The sequence below is a fragment of the Paramormyrops kingsleyae genome, unplaced genomic scaffold, assembly GCF_048594095.1.
Source record: "Paramormyrops kingsleyae isolate MSU_618 unplaced genomic scaffold, PKINGS_0.4 ups313, whole genome shotgun sequence".
Lineage (NCBI taxonomy): Eukaryota > Metazoa > Chordata > Actinopteri > Osteoglossiformes > Mormyridae > Paramormyrops > Paramormyrops kingsleyae.
The window spans coordinates 1-14,398 of NW_027326250.1; the positions used below are offsets into that span (position 1 = coordinate 1).

The 14,398-nt window shown below is 47.5% G+C and overlaps 2 long non-coding RNA genes across 2 annotated transcripts; both read left to right on the top strand.

The window, feature by feature from the left end:
* The first annotated feature begins 9,440 nt into the window (after positions 1-9,440).
* LOC140587528 (uncharacterized) lies at positions 9,441-10,818 on the top strand. Its single transcript, XR_011989196.1, has 3 exons — positions 9,441-10,109; positions 10,293-10,403; positions 10,670-10,818. It is a non-coding gene; the product is annotated as an uncharacterized lncRNA (long non-coding RNA).
* A 992-nt stretch (positions 10,819-11,810) lies between these two features.
* Positions 11,811-12,367, top strand: LOC140587527 (uncharacterized). Its single transcript, XR_011989195.1, has 3 exons — positions 11,811-11,862; positions 12,033-12,098; positions 12,275-12,367. It is a non-coding gene; the product is annotated as an uncharacterized lncRNA (long non-coding RNA).
* The last annotated feature ends 2,031 nt before the right edge of the window (positions 12,368-14,398 follow it).

Here is a 14,398-nt window from a genome sequence, read left to right on the forward strand (position 1 = left end):
CGTGAGTCTGTTAATGTGAGACTTAAATGGGATTCACTAATTACCAGTATCACTTAGTAACCTGGGTTAGAAGGCTTGTCCACCGAGCTGCGTCACCAGGTAATATAAGCGATTGGTAGCGAAGCTCCCTTCACGGCCGATGAGAAAGAGTCTCACGATGTTTCAGGCGAGTTTGAGGTTTCAGAGCGTGTAGCAAGATCGCACAGAGGCAGGCACTCAATGAACGGAGGCTGAAGTTATGTAAAAGACATGCATTTATTCCTAGCTAACACCACAACTAACATAAGACAGACATTACACTTAACACAAACAACAAACACAAACATGAAATAACGGAATGGAAACAATGTAATTATGGAAATGCAATGACTGGATTTAAATGAGTAACCTTAAAAAGGAAATACTGTTCTGCAAAGCAAGCTCAGTTTGTGGAAACACGACCCTAAAGTCATATAGCAGGTTAACTGAACAGCTTTGGTTGTTAGAATGAAAGGAAGTTGGTTTACTTGGTTGCAGAGTGGGGCGGTCTTTAGTAGTTGGTTGCAGAGCTGATGAGCTGATGGGATGATGGCACTCAGGAAGGTGCGGCGTTTGGAGCAGTGGAGTGGAGCCCCTTGGATTCTCTCTCCTTCTGAAGCTTTGTCTTTGTTGCAGTTCTCTGTCTAGCTGGGCCTTCACCGGAGGGCTTCTTGTGGGCTTCTCTTCTCCTGGGCTGATGTTCTCCGCCTCTCCTCAGGCTGACAGGCTTTTCTCTGCTCCTTCATAATCTTTTTCCTCCTGATGATCTTTTCAGCCCTCCTTTGTTCTAAACCTGTCCAGGTTTTTATGGTCTAAAGTTCATAAATAGGGATGACCAGGAATTCGACTCCTGGCCCAATGGCTGGCCATCCATTTGGCGGGCTTTCGGAAGGGGGTCTGTATCAGTCCTTTTGGGATTTATGGCCCGACTGATTCTCCCTTTACTGATGATTTTCATTAAGCTAGTATAACTTTTGATACATCCACTTTCATGGTAACCACTGGCCAGATTTGGAATTGGGAGTGATTGTCCATCAGTTTGACACCAAACATGCCATACTAGCTGACTGATTCACATCAGTATTTGATACAGGTGTTTTGGGTTACACCTCAACAGATGTTACACTTTGTGCAGACATTACATCAAATACTCATATTACAAACAGCACATCTTATCCATAGATAGGCATGGCTGTTAGTTTAATATCAATATAAGTTGCACATCTGGACACAACATATCTTGATTGGTGTGGCTTATCCCAATTGATCTTCTCCAGAATGGATAAGGTACACCTTAATTCAGTTCTTTTAACATAGCATGTTAGAACAAAGAAACTTGGTAACGGTCCACCAAGATCAGATAAGGACCACAAAGGAATGTTGTAAGAGAAGGGGGGTTGTTAAACAAAGAAGACTCTCTAAAAGTTAGGACACATTGGTTACACTAATTTTCCAGATTCTTCTGGTATACCATGAGAACATATATACAATGGTAGCTATAGCAATCTATTTATTAAAATTTATATGTGTTCAAGTGCAAAGGGGTAAAATAGGTGATACTCCGTGAACATGGTTATAAGGGTGGCACACAAAACACTAAGATTGTCTAAGGACACATACAAACATAACCTATCTTTATATTGAGATTAGTAGTCGTGAGTAAATCAATATACAGGGTATACAATAGCCAAACTTAAATGAACTTCCTTTAGGGCGTTCGTCTGTTGGGTGAGTGATTTGTAAGGCAGGATGTATGGGGAGGGGGTTGTGTGCCAAGTCGAGGGACCCCTGTCCATTAGATCCACTCTGCTGTCTGTAGGTTCCTAAATCTTTAGGCAATAAAAGTTGGAGTGCTGGCCTCCCTTGTTATCTGTGTGTGTGTGTGTGTTTATGTGTGTAACCCCCCCTTTGGTGCCTCTCGTACCAGGCTCGGCCTTGTCTCAGGCCACCTGGAATTTAAGCTCTGTGATATGTGCATGTGTGCATAAAACATAGAAGACATATAGTGCATATGACATAAAGCGTCAGTGCCATGTAAAGTGTTGTGTGCTACAGCATTGCACATGGAATGAGGAGACAAAATTTTTATTGCCTGGAGAAAAAGAGAGAAAAAAAAGCCTCTCTTGTTACTCATACCATGTTCCAGAATCGTGCTGTGCGTGTATATATTGTCCTGATTCTCCTGCCAGATGGCAGAATAGTGAAAAATGGCAGTGCAGGGTGACTACAGTCCTCCATGATGCGCTTTGTCTTTTTGAGACTGCGCGTGGTGTAAATGTCCTTTATTGCAGGAAGTGGTGTGCCGATGATCCTCTGCGCTGTCTTCACCACTCTCTGCAAGGCCTCTTTGTCTTGTGCAGTGCAGCCACCATACCAGGATGTGATGCTCCCCGTGAGGATGGACTCCACAGCACACCTGTAGAAGCTTATGAGGACTGAGGTAGACATCCTAGCTTTCTTCAGACGTCTGAGGAAGTAAAGACGTTGGTGGGCCTTTTTGGTGACAGCTGCGGCATGCTCTGTAAACTTGAGGCTGGCACTGAGTCCCCCCAAGAAACCTGAAGCCACTGACCCTCTCCACAGCATCTCCTCCGATGTAGATAGGGGAATGAGCCGCATTCTGCTTCCTTAAGTCCATTACCAACTCCTTGGTTTTTCTGACGTTGAGAGAGAGGTTGTTCTCCAAGCACCACTCTGTCAAGAGTCTCACCTCCTCTCTGTAGGCCGTTTCATCGTTGTTGGTGATCAGGCCCACAGTGGTGGTGTCTTCAGCGAAATTGATGATTGTATTGGTGCTGTGTCTGGCCACACAGTCATGTGTGAACAAGGAGTACAGCAATGGGCTCAGGACACTTCCCTGCAGAGTACCTGTCTTGAGCACCAGGGTGGAGGAGATGTTTTTGCTGATCCTCACGTGCTGCGGTCTGTTGGTGAGGAAGTCCAGAACCCAGTTGCACAAAGTAGCACTGAGTCCCAGTCTCAGCAGCTTCTTGATAAGCTTGGAGTGGATGACCGTGTTAAATGCAGAGCTGTAATCCACAAATAACAGTATAGCATAGCAGTTCTTATTGTCCAGATGAGCCAGAGTGGTGTGAATGGTGTGCGAGATGGCGTCCTCAGTTGCTCTATTTCGTCTGTAAGCAAACTGCAGAGGGTCCAAGGTGTCTGGGTCAAGGTGGATGGACGTAAACCGCGTCATTTCACTCTGACTTGCACACCGGCCCTGCGGCCGTGTCTCCATGAGGCATGTCCTTCTCCAGGTGCCCCCAGTTAAGTCAGGGTGATTGCGGGTGAACAGCGAGAGCAGCTCCGTGTCCAAAACACTAATTATTGCATCTTGGTGGACTGTATTACCGATTTTTAAGAGTGTATCCCTATCATATGTTGTTAAATTATACACTGGCTGCAAAAGTAGCAGCATGTGGAGAGAGGTACTCAACACATCACGACGCGCCGGCGCCATTACAGGAAATTGAAAAAAATTTGTTCAAAAGAACAAATTCAGTTGAAAATATTCCATGTGTTTTATTCGCATCTTTATTATTCAAGCAATAACATTGTCCTCTTATTTCTGCTTTACAATATTCAGTCCCGTTATTTTCGCTGTTTCAAATACGCTGCCACAATTTCAGTGGTTTAAAATACGGTCCGAAATTCAATCCTCTAGATCCGGGACTAACAGGATGAGCGATAGACTGCCGATAGAGTTCTCTTCGGGAACCGCGGTCAAAATGGAGCAAGCGGTAAGTACAAGTACTGATTGACTTGACAGCAGATTTTTGTTTATTGTGTTATGTTTCTTGTCATTTACTGGTCAATACGATAACTTATTGTGCCCCCAACTAATAGGTTTTATGTAAGTAATTCGCTAGCTGCATTAATTATCACCAAACTTATCTTACTAACGTAAGATGTCTGCGGGCAACTACAAGGTCCGCTAGCTTGCAAGCTGGCCAGCTAGGTAGTTGGGATGGGATAGTAGTCGACTTGGGGACTGACAGGTCCGCGATGTTGGCGATGACACCAGAAGGGACCCTAATAGCACTTTGAAAGTATGATATGCCTAATTAATTAAGGAAAAGACGGTGAAGATGAAACGGCATCCGACAGGGATGGGCCGTGAAATATCGCGTCGTGTTTATGAACATTCATATCGTCATCAGTGTATAATTACATAATTAATAGTTATTATGCACTATTTATACAAATTCTATCAAGGTATGAGTCAGTTGCTGGCGCCCTTACCATTATACCTGTTGCCAGCAGCTTTCATAACTGACTGTCGTTATCATAAATTTATCACGCTGATTTAAACTTTAAGACTTCGCTATGGAAATATTAATACATGTGTGGATTTTAATGTGTTCGATACATAGTAAGGACATTGTAAGTATTGTTTTTCCTTTAGCAGTTGCTGTTGAACTATGTGCTGGAAAGACTCCACTCCCACTTGGAGCATGCAATTGGGCGTTTGCCCCTTGACCTTGATTACTTGGACTTTGTCTGCTTGCAGGAATGTTTTTTAAGTGCAATTTCCTGTATAGTAACCATCACATCACACATAACATAACACAGGCTGTCACTGAACTGCTTCAACTAATCCAACGAAACCTGACATTCAGGGAGATGCCCACTGTGACTGTTCAGCAATAGCAAGGACGAATGGGACGACCACGTATGATCATATCACCAGAACACATCGCAAATCTCTTGGATATAAATTTGTCTGTTCCTAACATTGCCAGGATTCTAGGATTATGCCCACGCACAATATACAGACGAATGGCAGAATGCAATCTCTCAGTCAGGGCACGATATAGCAGTTTTTCTGATGAAGAGTTAGATGCTTGTGTGACAGGTATTAAGCAACACATATGCCACATTGTGGATACAGAATGGTGAGAGCAGCATTACAGGCCCATGGACATCAAGTACAGTTTGAACGCGTTAGAGCATCCATGCACCGGGTGGATACTGCTGGAGTGATATGTCGAATGACACAACTTGGCTGTGTCATTCGAAGGACATATTCTGTCTCCAGTCCCAGAACATTGATGCACACCGACACCAATCATAAATTGATTCGGTATGTTTGTTAGGGTGGTTGTCACGATCGGATGGTAGGCGAGCCGTGGAAGTAGGCGAGAGCATCCAGGAAGTCAGGTAACGGGGTTTATTAAGGGAGGGACGGACAGGCACGGACATCTAACGTGACACTACAATGACGGATCTGGGGAAACTAACTGAGACACGGACTAAATACAAAAGACTAGCCAGACATAACAGGACACTGGTGATCACAATCAGGGCTGAACACGAGGTAACGAGGTGGGCGTGGCACACATTAGGATCGGACAGAGCGGGGCGTGACATAACCCCCCCCCCAAAGGCGCGGACACCGGGCACGCCCGAGAGGAGGCGACGGACGAGACAAGACCGGGGAACAGGACCTGGAAGACAAAAGCAAAACATTAACGGAGAACAGGAAACAGGACCGAGACACAAAACAGAAACAGAGACGAGAAGAAGGACAAGACCCGACAAAGCACAGGAAAGGCAGACAGGCAGACAGAGAAGGGAGACACAGAGGGAACACTGACAGGCGGAACAAAAGGGCCAGGAGTGAACGAAGTAACCAGAGGGGGACGAGGAGCAGAGACAGGAGGGACAAAGGGATGAGGAGGGAACAGAGGAGACACAGAGGGCGGAGGAGCAGAGACAGGAGGCAGAAAAGGAAAGGGAGGAGGAACAAGGGGCGCCCAAAGGACCCCAGACGGGTGACGGGCAGCGGCCGGAGGGGCCGCAGGCGAGAGAGAGAAGGGAGCAGGAGGGAACCACCCAGGGGCCAAGGGAACGGGACGAGGGAGTGACGAAGGGGACATGGCGGGAGCAGGAGGGAACACCCGTGCAGGCAGGCAGGAGGGGGAAGCCGCGGCAGGCGGAGGCGCAGCCGGGGAAGGCGCTGTCCGACGCCAAGCCGAAGCAGGGGGGCCCAGAGGCGGCCGACACGGAGCCGGAGGCGGGACCGAGGACCGGCACTGAGGAACCAGGGGGGGACCCGGCGGAGACCGCCGACCCAGAGCCGGAGGACCCGCAGGCAGCCACCGAGCAACGGCCAGGGGACGCACGGGCGAGCCAGGGGGCAGGGAGGGTGGGACCCGGGCCCGACGCCTGTGTCCCCGTCCCTTACGGGACACTGAAAGGCGGGGTCCTGGGGGGTGGCGGCCTCGCCGGGGCAAGGGCGAGGAAGTCATTAGGGAGGCCCCCGAGGGTGGAGGCTTGGGCAAGACAGGGGGCGTGGCCGCAGGCGGTGCAGCCGGAGAGGCGGGCGTGGCCACAGGCGGTGCAGCCGGAGCCGCGGGCGTGGCCGCAGGCGGTGCAGCCGGAGCCGTGGCCAGGACAGGCGAGCCGGGCTGGACGGGAGGGACAGAAGAGCCGGGCGAGCTGGGCAGGACAGGAGAGGCGGCCTCAGGAAGGGCCGCAGGCAGGACAGGAGAGGCAGCCTCAGGCAGGGCCGCAGGCAGCCAGCAGGGGGTGCCGCCGACACGTAGCCAGCAGGGGGCGCCTCAGCAGGCACCTCGGGCGTGCGGCCAGCAGGGGGCGCCTCGGGCGTGCGGCCAGTAGGGGGTGCCTCGGGAAGCACCTCAGTCATGTGGCCAGCAGGGGGCGCCTCAGAGGGCGCTTTGGGCGTGTGGCCAGCAGGGGGTGCCACGGGCAGAGTGGCTTCCTCCGCTGCAGGCGGAGGCGAAGCCAGGCCCTCAGGTGGAGCTGCAGCGGGCACCCTCAGTTCCTGGCCAGCAGGGGGCGCCCCGGCGGGCGCCGGCATCACACGGCCAGCAGGGGGTGCCGCCATCACGTGGCCAGCAGGGGGCGCCGCGGGCAGAGCGGCGTCATCAGCTGCAGGCGTAGGCGAAGTCAGGACCTCGGGCGGAGCTACAGGTTCAGTGCACGACTCCAGAATTTTCAGAGAGTCACATTTGTTCCAAAGATTTGAACGTGGTAAGGGAAATAGAAAATGTGAAGCTCAATGTTTTACTTACACTAACAGTAAACTGGGCCTAACATAATTGCCTTTTCCCATAAAACAGGTGATTACGATGGGGTTCTTATTGAAGACAGGGGTTATGCCTGCAGGCAGTATTTCATGACTCCATTCCCAGACCCAGACCCAGGTCCACAAGCCCGATACAATGCAGCTCTAACTAGGACAAGGGCACGCATTGAAATGACCTTTGGGCAACTGAAGGGAAGATTTCAGTGTCGGAAAAGTCTGAGGGTTGCACCTGACAGAGCCTGTGACATTACTGTTGCATGTTCTGTCTTACACAACATTGCCACCATCAGAAAGGAGAGGACCCCAGTGGTGGAGGTGCATCCTGATGATGACCTCCAGCCAGTGCACTTGGATCAACCTAGTGGCAAAGCTGCACGGGACAGAATTGTGGAATACCATTTCACATAATTATTAACAGAATAAAAGAACAACACTACACAAATACGTTTATTTTCTTGTGTTTTATTTTAAATTAAGCACATCTTTCATCTTTTGCCTGCAATAAGAGAGAGAGAGAGAGAGGTCAACAATAGTAGGGTACTATGTGTGAAAGTCACATTACTTACTGTGAAGTTCCTTTTGAAGCAACTGAATCTCAAGTGATAATTTCTGTTTTTTTAAATTATCCACTTCAATTTGTGCTTCCATTCTCCGTTTCATCAATACCAAGTAGTCATTTTTAAGCTGAAGGTTTCTTCGGTACAAAGAACGGATGTCACTCTGTGCCAGTTGTGGAGGAGAAAAAGAAAATGTAAAAAAAAAAAAAAAGACAGAAAAACAAAAGGGGGGACACCTCAATATATGCCTCACAACAAAATTAGTAGTATAACACTAGCCACCTCAGTTTCACTTCTGTGCGCGGAGTCTTCTGGAGCCCTTTCTATAGGCCTCTCTGGAGCCCTATCTGTAGACCTCTCTGGAGGTGGGGACTCACAAATAATAAAATACCGTCATATTACATACACATAAAGACACATACGCCTGTATCATACATTCTTACAGGTAATTCCTCCGGACACTCGTCAGAAAGGGTTTCTTCACTGTCCTCTGCAATGGACACAAATAGGTAATTACAAAAAGGTGCACTCTTACCTCATTTTCTACAGTAAAGTTTAAAAGGAAAAAAAAGCACAAAAAAAAAACAAAACAGTAAATACTTGACTTACTACACATGGCTTCAGGCATCACTTGTGGGACAGGTAAAAGTGTGGGCATATTGTTTCAAACTGCACATAAGTGGCCAAACAGCATTACATGAACTACACTGTATGTCATCCATAACTCATGTACAAATGTAGTATTAATATATTCTTACTCTTGATTTAAGACAGTTCAACTGACTGTAACACACATCTGTTGTCTATACTTTAAGGTAGTTAGAAATTATTGCAGCTGTAGCACTTTTCAATTAAATCAATTACCAGAAATAAAGGTGGTGCTGCTGCTGGTCCCTGGCTGTGGGTCTAAGGAGGTGCTACCCCCAGGGATGCACTCCACAATTGGTCTGTTACTATTGAAACCAACGGCTAGCTCTTCTGCTGGGGTATAGGGAGAGGGTGCCGGACCACCACCTGTTTTTTTCTGTTCCGCCTTTTTCTTGGTTGCTGTTGTAAATCATGAAACACATTGATTTGCCAGTGTCTTAAAAGAAAATGAAGATAACTACGTTAAAGATTACCATTTTGTAAGATGTTCTTGTACTTCACTTTTACTTGTTCCCATGTTCGCATGCATCCACTGCTGGCTCTGACATTAAAGATGACAAAAAGAGCAATTATTACAAATAGGATTTGAGATATATATATAAAATATAACATATCAAGGAACATGTAACATGGGCAGCACTCACGCATTTAATTTGCTCGCTACTTTTTGCCAGCCCTCTCTGCTGGCTTTTGCAGCATTTGCTGTTTCCCGGTGTCTTTATTAAAGTTTGGAATTCTCCATAATCCTCTAATAAAAGCTCTTGCTCCGCTTGAGAAAAAAATTGAGCTCGCTCTTTTGCCATGTCGTCAACCAATCGAAGGGGTTGTGATCAGTGTTTCTACTGTCGATGCATATCGCCTTTTAAAGCTACGCACGAACACGCAATAATCCTAGACAACTAAATCCAGCCATACTAATCATCAACAACAGGTGTGCTCGAAGAACCAACTTAGCCGCATCGTAATTAGCGCGATAATCTCATTTTAGATGTGTCAATTCATCTCGGATGTGTCAAGCGACGTATGAAGAACGGACCCCAGGGTGCTCAGTGTTGCCAACTTAGCGACTTTGTCGCTATATTTAGCGAGTTTTTAGACCTCTCTGGCGACTCGTTTTCAAAAAAGCGACTAGCGACAATCTAGCGACTTTTTCTAGTGTTACTGGAGACTTTTGGAGACTCTGACGTGGAAGCACGTATCGTTCTTACTCTTCTCACCGAACAGCGGGTGCTGCCGTGGGCTCCCCTCCCGTCCCAAGGCGCTCACAGGTGGACAGTCCTCGCGCAGCAGCCCCGCCCAGCTGCAGTCAGAGCAGGAGTTGTTCACCCTTCCGCATCCAGACTGCAAATGAATTGCGCATGCGCGAAGCCACCACTGGCTGATCCTGCCCTGGCTTATTACCAAAAACTCTGCCAAGTAAATAGTTAAATGACAGTTTTCAAGAATAAGTAACTCCGCCAGAGTGTGTTTGGGGTCGCTTTTGCCGGTCCCAAGCCCGGATATAGGAGGAGGATTGGAATTGTGATATAAAAAAACAAGAATCGTCAGAAGAAAGTTCATTTGTAGTTCTAAACGTTTTTTTAACCACCTTTTGTCTCTCCCATGACATTATTCCTCTCTCCTACAGCATCCATTATCAATACATGCATTATTACATTATGCAAATTAGGCGATGGCGTCATTTAGTGACTTCTAGCGACTTTTGGGACAACCAATAGCGACTTTCCTTGCTGAGGAGTTGGCAACAGTGTGGGTGCTGCTTCTAATAACCGGGCTTCAACTACCCTGGATTTTTTCCAAGAATCTGTGGAAACATTCGGCTTCTCACTTAAGTACACTTCTTATGATATAAATAAGGTTTTATGCTTAAAACATTTTAATACATGGACATACTTTTAAAACTTCAATTAAAAAATTACCACCCGAGTCTTTAATAACAAGCTTAAATTTACACACTGGACTGTGAGCTTCAAAACTGTTCTATGAATTTTTTATGAATTTTTTTTATATTGTAGGGTACGAGGTGACCAGGGTAGTGAAAATGTGGATGTAGCTCGCCTGATGTTTACAGTTCATGGGAAAGGAAGGGGCAGCTTTATTTCAGGGAAGAGCGTCCATAATCAGCGGTGAGTTAAGCTGATCAGATTGTTTAATTCAGCATTTCTTAGTCCTGTTTGTCACGTCACCGAGGGCGGAGCCAGACAGGTGCAATCCAGCAGGAGACAATTAACCTCCTTTTAAAAGGAGAACCAACCTTTACTCCTGTGCGAAGTATTGCGCTTATGATTCCAAGCCTTACCGAGCAACTCTCCTGTCTCTCGTCTGCCCGATCGCCCATATCCCACCTGTCATCCTCGTATGTGCTCCTTACCTCTGTACCTTCCTTCCCTAGCCCAGATCCAGAACCTGACCTACCCGGCACGCCGAGTCCAGCTCCTCTCATCCTCCCTTACCTGTGTGTTCTCGTCCTGTGTTTCTTCATTGGACTGATCTTCCCGGTAACGACGACTCCTTCCGAACAACGACTACGATCATCGCACGCCACTTCCCCACTTACCTGCAAACCCCCTCGGTGCAGGGGCTTTGCCCTGCTCCTCGATTGCCCCTCGATCATCTGGGCTGAAGATCATCGGGAGCCCGCCTTCTCCATTTACTGTCATTCCTGTCTGCCTCTCAGTCTGCTTATTAAACTCCTGTTTTCCCCGCATACCGGGATCTTTGTCTCTTTCTCGGATCAAACGTTACAGAATACTTCGCCTACGATGGATCCAGCGGGGAACCTAGAAGCCAGAGTTGCCGCAATGGAACATCTGCTCGCCGCTCGCGCTGCCCAGGTTCCTCTTCCAGAATCTCCCCCTCGCCCCGCCGCCTCGCTACCCATAGCATTCCCTGAGCGCTATGACGGCAATCCGGATCAATGTAAGGGTTTCCTCATGCAATGTGGCATCTATGTGGAGTAGCACCCAGAGATGTTCACCAGCCCAGGAGCGGAGGTACGCTTTACGATCTCCTTACTTACTGGGCGGGCTTGCGAGTGGGCGACTGCATTGTGGGCTGACAATAGCCCGCTATTAAGTTCCGTGAGAGAGTTCCATCGGGCGCTGATGGAAATATTCGACCATCCAGCAGTGGGAAGACGGCCGGGGTTCAGAATGCTTGTTGGAATGTCGTCAGGGCAACCGGACTGCAGCTGAATTCTCTCTGGAATTCCGTACCATTGCCGCTAGTCTTAGGTGGCCAGACGATTGTTTACAGACCATCTTCCTTCTCTCGCTGAACCATGACCTACAGGATGAACTCGCTGGAAGAGGAGAAGCCCCTTCCTTCGATGAGTTGGTTCGCCAAGCCGTCCGATTGGACAATACTGTGAGAGATCGTCGACGTCGACAGCACACTGAAAACGCCAGAGTGGTAACACCTTCCGAGGTCGACATGTCGGAACCGATGCAGGTCGGGCGATCTCCTCTAACCCCGACGGAGCGATGTCGAAGAACCCAAGGAGGCTTGTATTTATATTGTGGAGGACCGGGCCTCTCCATCTCCACCTGTCCCTTTCGTCCCCCACGTGAAGAACCCTCCGTCCCGGTAGGTGTTTCCTCGTTACCACTCACCTCTCTATCTCAGTTCACAGTGCCTGTGTTTGTAGGAGGGAATGGGAAATTGACAGTGGAGCTGCGGGCAACTTCATAGATGTTAAACTGGTGCACCAGCTAAACATACCTCTCCAGAGACTTGCCTATCCCATCACCGTACAGGGGGTGACAGGGGAACGAATGACAGAGGGAATGATTCGTCATCGAACACACCCCTTCATGCTACAGGTGGGAGCTTTGCATACCGAGACGGTGGAGGTCTTTGTACTACCTCAGGCCAAAGACCCCCTGAATCTTGGACTTCCTTGGTTGCGCAAACACAACCCCCGTCTCGAGTGGCGCACCAGAGAGATTCTGGCTTGGTCTGACCGGTGTATGCAGGAGTGTATGTCTCTTCCTTGTAGAGCTACTGCAGTGGAGAGTCCTGAGCCGGAGAACCTCAAGGTGATTCCCCAGGAATACCGTGACTACAAGGACGTTTTTAGCAAGGATAAAGCCTTCCAACTTCCTCCGTACAGAGATTGTTCAATCAATCTGCTGGAAGAACATAAGAACATAAGAACATAAGAACATAAGAAATTTACAAACGAGAGGAGGCCATTCGGCCCATCAAGCTCGTTTGGGGAGAACTTAGCTAATATCTCAGAGTTGTTAAAATCTTATCTAGCTCTGATTTAAAGGAACCCATGGTTTTAGCTTCCACTACAATAGCAGGAAGACTATTCCATACTCTGACTACACGCTGTGTAAAGAAGTGCTTCCTCAAATTTGTTTTAAAATGTTCTCCCGCTAATTTCCACTTATGGCCACGAGTTCTAGTATTTAGACTAATATTGAAATAGTCATTTGGCTGAACAGCATCCAGACCCGTTAGAATCTTATAGACCTGAATCATATCCCCCCTTAGTCTCCTTTGCTCAAGGCTGAACAGATTCAGTTCCGCTAACCTCTCCTCGTAAGACATTCCTCTAAGACCAGGAATCATTCTCGTAGCTCTTCGTTGCACCTTTTCTAAGGCAGCAATGTCCTTCTTGAGGTATGGTGACCAAACCTGCACACAGTATTCTAGGTGGGGTCTTACCAAGGAATTATATAAGTGTAACATCACCTCCCTTGACTTAAACTCCACACATCTAGAGATATAACCCAACATTCTGTTCGCCTTTTTTATTGCTTCCCCACATTGGCGAGAGTGGGACATGGAAGCATCAACATACATACCGAGATCTTTCTCGTAATCAGCTACCTTTATTTCAGTGGAACCCATAAAATATCTGTACTGTATATTTCTGCTCCCTGCATGGATTACCTTACATTTATCTGTGTTAAATTTCATCTGCCAAGTATCAGCCCATTCGCTAATTAAATCCAGATCCCGTTGAAGCCTCTCAGCTGCTTGATTAGTATCTGCTACCCCGCCCACCTTAGTGACGTCTGCAAATTTAACCAGTTTACTGTATGTATTCGTGTCAATATCATTAATGTAAATTAGGAACAATAGTGGTCCTAAAATTGAACCCTGCGGTACCCCACTATAAACGGAGGCCCACTGTGACATAGTGCCTCTAATAACTACTCGCTGCTTCCTATCAGTTAGCCAGTTTTTGATCCAAGCTGCCACAGTTCCTAAAATTCCTGCAGCTTTAAGCTTTAACAAGAGCCGTTTGTGGGGGACAACATCAAAGGCTTTCTGGAAATCTAAGTAAATCACATCATAGGCCTTTTTGTGATCAATTTCACTTGTAGCTTCCTCAAAGAACTCAAGCAGATTCGTTAAGCAGGATCTACCTCTCCTAAATCCATGTTGGCTATCCTTTATAAGGATAGGAAGGAGCTGCTCTGCCACGGGGCAGGTTATATCCCATCTCTTTACAGGAGGAGGAATCGTTGGAGACATACATCAGAGAGGGTCTCAAGCAAGGCATAATCCAGCCCTCCACGTCACCCGTGACCGCAGGGTTTTTCTTCATTAAAAAGAAAGACGGTGGTTTATGGCCAGTGATAGATTACCGTGCATTGAAAGCTATTTCAATAAAAAGAAGAGAACCTCTTCCCTTAATCCCTTCCTCCTTGGAACAACTACGCGAAGCAGTGATTTTTACTAAATTGGATCTACGCAGTGCCTACAATCTACTTAGAATAAAAGCAGGTGATGAATGGAAAACGTCTTTCGTGACCAGTAGGGGGCAGTACGAGTACCTCATTATGCCCTACGGATTGGCTAATAGTCCATCCATCTTCCAATCCTTCATGAACCATGTGTTCCGGGACATGTTACATAGGTTTGTGTTGGTGTACATTGATGATATCCTTATATATTCACCTTCTAAACGGCTGCATGTACAACAGGTAAGGCAAGTGCTCCAACGTTTAAGGGATCATCTCCTGTATGTCAAGGGGGAGAAATGTGAGTTTCATCAGTCCAAGGTTATATTCTTAGGGTATGTCATCCAACCTGGAGAGGTGGCCATGGACGTTCAGAAGATCGAGGCTATACGTGAGTGGCCTCGACCCAGAACCCTAAAAGA